Source organism: Eurypyga helias, unplaced genomic scaffold, assembly GCF_000690775.1.
Source record: "Eurypyga helias isolate BGI_N326 unplaced genomic scaffold, ASM69077v1 scaffold342, whole genome shotgun sequence".
Classification (NCBI taxonomy): Eukaryota; Metazoa; Chordata; class Aves; order Eurypygiformes; family Eurypygidae; genus Eurypyga; species Eurypyga helias.
The window spans coordinates 19,861-27,410 of NW_010233810.1; the positions used below are offsets into that span (position 1 = coordinate 19,861).

At 35.7% G+C, this 7,550-nt stretch overlaps 1 non-coding gene across 1 annotated transcript; it reads right to left on the reverse strand.

Moving 5' to 3' along the window:
- Positions 1–7,023: 7,023 nt before the first annotated feature.
- On the reverse strand, positions 7,024–7,095 carry TRNAE-CUC. The gene has a single exon. It is a non-coding gene; the product is annotated as a tRNA-Glu (tRNA).
- Positions 7,096–7,550: the final 455 nt, after the last annotated feature.

Below are 7,550 nucleotides of genomic sequence, written 5' to 3' on the forward strand. Positions count from 1 at the left end.
TTATTTTATTAAATAAATCAATCATATTTCAGATAACTGCATGAAATAAAACAATTCTTCAAATGATAGCAGATAACTATACAAATTACCTCAATATTATAGGTTTTTAGCCAAATTTTGGTTAAAGAGAAATTGGAAAACATTTCTTTCGATTCTAGTATGAATTTCGCAGCCTAAACTTATTTATTTATTTACTGAGAGTTTATTTTACTTGTAAAGAATTCCTCTACATCTCCCAGGAAAAAAAAAACCCAAACCTCTTTATTGATATTTCATGTTTCAAGATAGTAAAAAAGCTATTTTTTCATAAAGGAAAATTCTATAAATAACAGATAAAGTAACAATAAAGTAGCAGAATTATCTTTCTTTTACTCTTCCAAAGGACTTATTTGTCTAAGTTCTATAAGCACACTTGAAATCACTTAAAATGTCATCTTTTTTGTACTGTGTTTCTGCATTCGGTCTTTGTAACACCTGAGGGACCTGGAATTAGAGATACCACCACTGTGTAAAATAAGGCTACTATACATATTTATTACAATTCTTTTATCAAAAAATATAGTAAGAAGTATTTGTTTTCTTTAGATTTACAATAATAAACTTATTAACATTTTCATTATTACATATTTTACTGCTGGACTCTATGAATGTTTTTAATCAAGATATTTTTTATCTTCACAATGTAGTTGTGAAATTGTATATTTACAAATATTATTAGCAAATTTCTGTTTGACATCAAGAATTGTGAAGTAACAAGGATTTGAAATCACTTGGATTTATTTGAATCCATTTATTTGGACCTTGCTAGCTACTTGTGGAATTCTCTGTTAGTCAGATACGTGAACACAGAAATAGACAGAAACTATTGAGATAAATAATTTGTAAGATAATAAAACAGAAGAAATCTGAAAAGGAGACTTGACAAAGATATACATTGCAATGGTTTATAGTTGTCTGCACCTTGAAAAAGGCTTTGTATAAAGGACAGGACTTCTACTTATTTGAAGAGATACAATAGAGAAACCTGTTAATTTATTTAAAAAGTGGTACAATCACATTTTTTCTTTTAATATTGTATTAAATACATGACAAGGAGACAATCAGGGGTTGAAATAAGCAAGTCGGCCCTATGTAAAGGGAGACAGCAAAGGATTCTCTAGAAAAAGGCAATCTCAAACATTCCATAGTAGGAAAACACTGTACAGTGATCGCTGTTTACCACTTATACCCAGTTATTCTGTCTTCACAACACATTTGGAAACACAACACCCACAAGTCAGAAGTTCCTTTAATGAGGTTAACTTAATTCAGCAACACATTTTACTCACTGAATCTAGAACTGTTTTCAGTCATGAAGGAACCATTTTATGAATATCACTGTTGTGAAATTTTAATATTTAGGGGCAACACTGAAATGTAGGCATTATTATAAGCATTTAATGCTTTGTCTCAACAATTTTAGATATATACATGCTGTTTCTTCTTAAAATTAGTAGTAAAGAATGGAAAATAATGTTTAATGTTGATAAGTCTGATCGTATGAGAATTCATAAAAACCTTTTTTTTTTTTACACATCTACAAAAGTAGATTTTTAGCCTTAATAACAGTAATATTTCTCCATAGCTTTTTTAATGACATGCAATAAAGATGGAGACAAATTACTATAAGCCTAAGAGACACCAATATGAAATTGTCTCTGTGTGAATCATTTCCCATCAAATGTTGCATCACCTGGTCAGTATGGTTTGTTTTTTTTTTTTCTGTGAGTTTTGATCTCGCAGCATGAATTTAGCTTTGAGTAACATGTTCTTTCTACTAAGATTTAGGTAACTATGTTCAACAGTGTTCATGCCAACAACTAATTGTTCATCACTGATACACCTTTTTTTTACTTTGAGAGACATAATTACACCTTAAATATTGGGAAACAGATCTCAAATCTCCTTCAGGTTAATTTGGATACTTGATCTAGTAAAAGCACTGGACAGTACACATAGCTACAAGCTATGTGTAATTTCTTTACGAGTTCATGATTTTGGTGTCTCATGTTAATCACACGGTCACTTTAGTATGTCATATGCTAGTCTTTCTTTACACCTGTGTATTTGATTGTGCATTTGAAGAAAGAGATAACTGTCAGGAAAAAAATGGTTAATTGTTCCCAGAAAACACCAGTGCAACTTAGAGGCAATGACCTGTCCTATTACATGCCACATTTTTCACTTCAGAGCAAGCAGTGGGGTCCATAAAACTCCTTTGTCACTGGCCTGCTCTTTGATCAGTGTTTATCGTTGAAAGTAGAATAGAATGAAAATGTCCTTGTATTTCTTATGGCTCCAGTGACACATTTCCTGAATGCTACACCTCAGATAGACATCTAATCACAGTATAATGACTTGGAAAAAGTATAATGATTTCAGTTTGAAGCACAACTTTCTTTTTTCCATGACCTTCAATAAGCTATTTAAGATGGAAAGGCATATATTCATCAGTAAAATTGGATGTTTTATGCACCAGCGAGGTATTCAGAGTATTATAGTAGTGGAAACAGAATAAATAAACCTTAGACAGAAATATAATTTTTTTCTCTATTTCAATAATCTTAATAGTTACAACCTCAGCATAACAACATGCTGAAATAGATGTGATCCGATGATAAGCATATACTGTGATATAGGTGTTTATATGTGGGGTTTTAATATTTTGGCTGCACAGGGTGTCTCAAAAAAGCCACATCAGGTGAACTATGATAAATTTACAACTGACCGTGTAACTCCTTATGCATTTTATCAGGCTTACAAACTGTGGTGAAATGTCTTGACTAGTTCCAGGGCCATCTCTTAACAGTTGGTTTATCTTCTGATATTCTATCTTAATGAAAAGTTTTGTGGTTTCTGTATGAACCATATGAGCTCTTATTACACAAACATTGCCCTATTATCATGGTGTGGAAAACTTGGAAAAAAGCAATGCATAGCTTCAAATTTTATATCCAAGTATTTAAAAAAAAAAAGTCAATTTCTAGATAGTAAGTTATGATAGATTGCTGCTTGTAAAAAACATTTTATACGTTGTTTGCTATAATGTACCAGAGAAATGGTCTAGTCAGCATATTTGATTTCTTCCAAATGTAATGCATATGAATAAGCTTTGAGTACTAAGACGACTCCATAAAATACAATAATTAACTCTTGTACATAGTGAAGGCTTTATAAAATGCCTATTTATATCATCAAAATCAGGCAACCACTGTTCTAGGACCTGAATGCCCTCACAAGTGGGTGCATAAAAATGGAAAAGAGGCAGTCTGGGAGAAAGGCAACAAAGAATGAGCCTACTGACACTGGAAAAGATGGACAACTCAAAGATGCATAGTTACATGGAGTGACGTACGGTGGCCATTTTTGATAGCAGACAATCCTAATTAGATCATATGCTCTAGCAGAGACACTCATAATATCATATTAGCAAGACAAGAAGAAAGTTAAACTTGCTAATTCAATGGACAAATGTTAAACAGAGGGAAAAAGTTGAAAACTGACAAAGTTCCTTGAAAACATAATTCAGGTATGTGAAAAATAATGGGACAAAAACTGGAGTCTCTCGAGCTCAGTGTAGAAAACACATAAAGAGTGAGGGGAAATGGAGTAATAAAGTTAATGAATCAGAAGATGCAGCCTAAAAAATTAGTATTAAAGTAACAGAAATTTTAAAACCTTTATGGGCGGCAAAGCAAATGACCATTATCATCAAAATGGAATAGGGGAATACACTTGTGTTGACAATTAATGCATAAAAAGGTTACTTTTTTCAAGACCTTCTGAACAGATCAGGATTACCTTTACAGATATTATATTTCTCTCCAATTTTTTTTATCTGCAAAGAATTATGCACTACAAAGAAAACTGCAAATACTACTAAGAAGCTGAAATCACCTGCTATTAATAAAGCTTAACAAATTGGTAATGGTGACTAAAATGACTGTCTACACCATTTCTGAAATAATAATTGAAAAGAAGAGAATGTAGAAACTACAGTGGTTTTAATTGTCTAACTGCTGAAGAAAAAATTCTTCTCAAACTGCAATTACTGTCACAGCACAGTTTTATTGACAGTACTGAAAAATTCTTAGCCAGATTATTGTCTACAGTGGAAGAAACTGAAGACAAAACACAAAAATTAAAAGTATGACATTTCAGGAGGAAGATTATATATTTTGAATGTTATAGAAAGCTTGAGAAAATTGCTAGTCATCATTAACTGTACTCATTTTGACACTTTGATGATCTTCACCAGAAAACTTTATGGAAGGATAATGTTGGACTGCAGAAGAAAGCAGAGATTTTTAGTAATATAAAAGACAGCAGAATGCTCACAACTTATTTTGTTATTCCATGAATGATATGCAAAAGTTTTCCAAATAAATTCTACAGTCTAGTAATAGAAGACAAGTAGTAATGATAGGTGCTACTCTTACTGTTGAGACTGGCTTTAGACTGACTCACAGAAGTGGAGTAACTATAGAATTTGTAGTGACAATGGAAAGCTCAAAGATCTGTGGAGAGTGTATCTTGTCCCTCAGTCGTTATATGCAACATACAGACAAAACCCTAAAAAGAAAGACTAGTTATCTCCAACAAGCAAACATGAAAGGTTTAAAATAAAGAAGATTGTTTTAAGAATACTGGAAAAAAAAATTGTACCTATAAATTAAAAGAGATGCTGAAGAATTAATTTGTAGTCATGGTGTTTAAGAAAGAAACATTTTCATGAAGAGGTATTAGATTGTATGAATGAGAATAACTGATACAACACTGAAAAGTTAACAAGCTACTTGTGCAAAAACCTTTGTTCAAGTGAATTTAATTATATGGATTATCTCTACCACTGTGTCACGATAGAACTACAGAAATGAGATAATACAGTGAATGGGGAAAACCAAAAATATTAATTATTTAAATCTTCAGCTTTTAAAATATTACAATAAATACAGAAGCAAAACTATGTAACTTCTTCCAACACTACAGATTGCACAAAAGAATAGCAAAACTAGATGCTTATGTTACGTAGCGTTGGACAAAAATTTTGAGAAATAACATTCACTGGTGAGTGAACTGAGTGCTGAAAAGGGAGATGGCCCATTTATTTAAGTCACAAATAAGCCACCAAAGATATTAATGATGATGAAGACCAACTAAATTATGACAGTACCTCTTTAGCAAAGATGTAACAGTATGGGTGATTAGCTCATAAAAGCAGAATGTTGAATGTGACAATACTTTTGGAAAATCATCCTACGCCCCAGGACTCAGGAATAAAAAAGAGAGGTGAGGCCCACCTCCATAGACACCCATCACAGCGTCAGGACACGGTTCAAGCCCTAATCTCAGAACCTAAGGCCACATCCCAATCAACATTTAATAGTGTCATCTATCACCTTCTTATTTTTCATGTGCCTTAGCACAGTTTCCAGGAGTATCTGCTCCATGATCTTAACGGGCACTGAGGTGAGACTGAGTGTCCTGTAGTTCCCCAGGAACTTTTCAGAAAGGGGTGTTATGTTTTCCCTTTTCCAGTCAGTGGAAACTTCACCAGACTGCAACAACTTCTAAAATACGATGGATAGTTACTTAGCAACTTCATCCACCAGTACCTTCAGGGCCCATGGATAAATCTCATCAAGTCCCATGGAGTGCACCTTCAGGTTTCTTAGATGGTCTTAAACCAGTTTTCTTCTACAGTGGGCAGTTCTTCACGCTCCCAGTCCCTGCCTTTGCCTTCCGCAACTTGGGCAGTATGGCTTGAGCTCTTGCCAGTGAATACTGAGGCAAAAAAGTCATTGAATACCTCAGCCTCTTCCATATACCAGGTGACCAGCTCTCCCATTTACTTCCAGAGATGGCCCATGTTTTCCCTAGTCTTCCTTTGGTCACCAACATACCTATAGAAGCTTTTCTTGTTGCTCTTGATGTTCCTGGTCAGATTTAATTCCATCTGTGCTTTTGCTTGCATAACCTGCTACCTGTCCTTGCTTCCACCCTCTGCAGGCTTCCTTTTTGTGTTTACATACAGATGAGCTCATGATCAAGGGGTGGACCTGACCACGGAGGCAAACACCCGTGTCACTCATAAATGTGAAATGTGCTGCAATCAAGCAAGCCACACAAGTCTTCCTGGAATAGAGGATGGTGGCTAGGTTTTGGTATTGTGAGGCAAGTCACGAACGTGCCAAGACAAGTCCTACACACTCACTATACTGGAAGCAACTACCGGGCGGCTAGAAACATAACCTGTAAACCATGCCATTGCCTGAAACACCCTCTTACGCCTTGGATGGCAAATCTGTGGTAACATGGTACCCCAGAAACAACCGAGTCAGAAAATGGGACTCATATCTAAAATAGCCTCATAACCTCCTAGGTGAAGAAACATGGCATTGACTGGGTGTCTCACATCCCCTATCAACCACAAGCCTCTGGAAAAACTGAGAGGTATAATGGACTGTTAAAGACTATTTTGAAAGCACTGGGCAATGGGGTATGGAAGCATTGGGATATAAATTTAACAGAAGCCACTTGGCTGGCTAACACCAGATCATCTGCTAACCATCCTGATCCTGCCCAAACAAAACCCCTGCTGCAGGGGGAGATAAGGTCCCCGTAGTGCTGTCATGGTTTAACCCCAGTAGGCAGCTCAGCCAGCCAGAGTCACGTGCTCATTTCCCTGTGGTGAGACAGGGGAAAGAATGGGAAGAGTAAAAGTGAGAAAACTTGAGAGTTGAGATAAAGGCAGTTTAACAGGGAGAGGTGGATGCCCACGCAACAGGAAAATGACATATATCTGTTAAGTGACAACGGAGAGTAGTTAATGAGAATGTACAAAACTCTATGTTGGATATAAAGATGGATTAAGTATGTAGTATAAATTGTAAATGTTGGTAAGAAGGAACATTCAGGAATAAGAAACAGTTACAATGGGATGATCCCCATTGCATTGTTGGTCATGGCATCATAAAGGACTGTTTCCCTGACCGGGAATCGAACCCGGGCCGCGGCGGTGAGAGCGCCGAATCCTAACCACTAGACCACCAGGGAATATATGAATTTGATAAGAATACATTGGACTAATTAACTACTGCTTTATCAATCTCAGGGAGAGACTGATCTCACCTTAGTTGAGCTATCTAAAATTTGTCTAATTTAGGGATTTGAGTTCCCTCAATAGTCCCTGCAGAAAGGGAATTCTTCCTACTCTTCTAAAATACGTATCTTCAAAGGGTATGAGTCTCCCCCCGAGTTCCCTGTTTCTCTGCCAACTCCTGTCTAGGTGACCAGGTTAGACTAGCTATCTAGTACCCAGAAGTACATTAAATTAATCTTACCCTGGGGTTGATTTAATTTGTGTAAAAACAGGCATCTAATGCTATGGGGCATCACTTCTGTCAGGCTGGGAGGGGCTTGAATGGGCCTGGGAAAATACTTTCAGGATTCTAGGAGTTTAAATTGTACTGAATTCCTACATTCAGGCAACTGAAAACCATAATGATGGC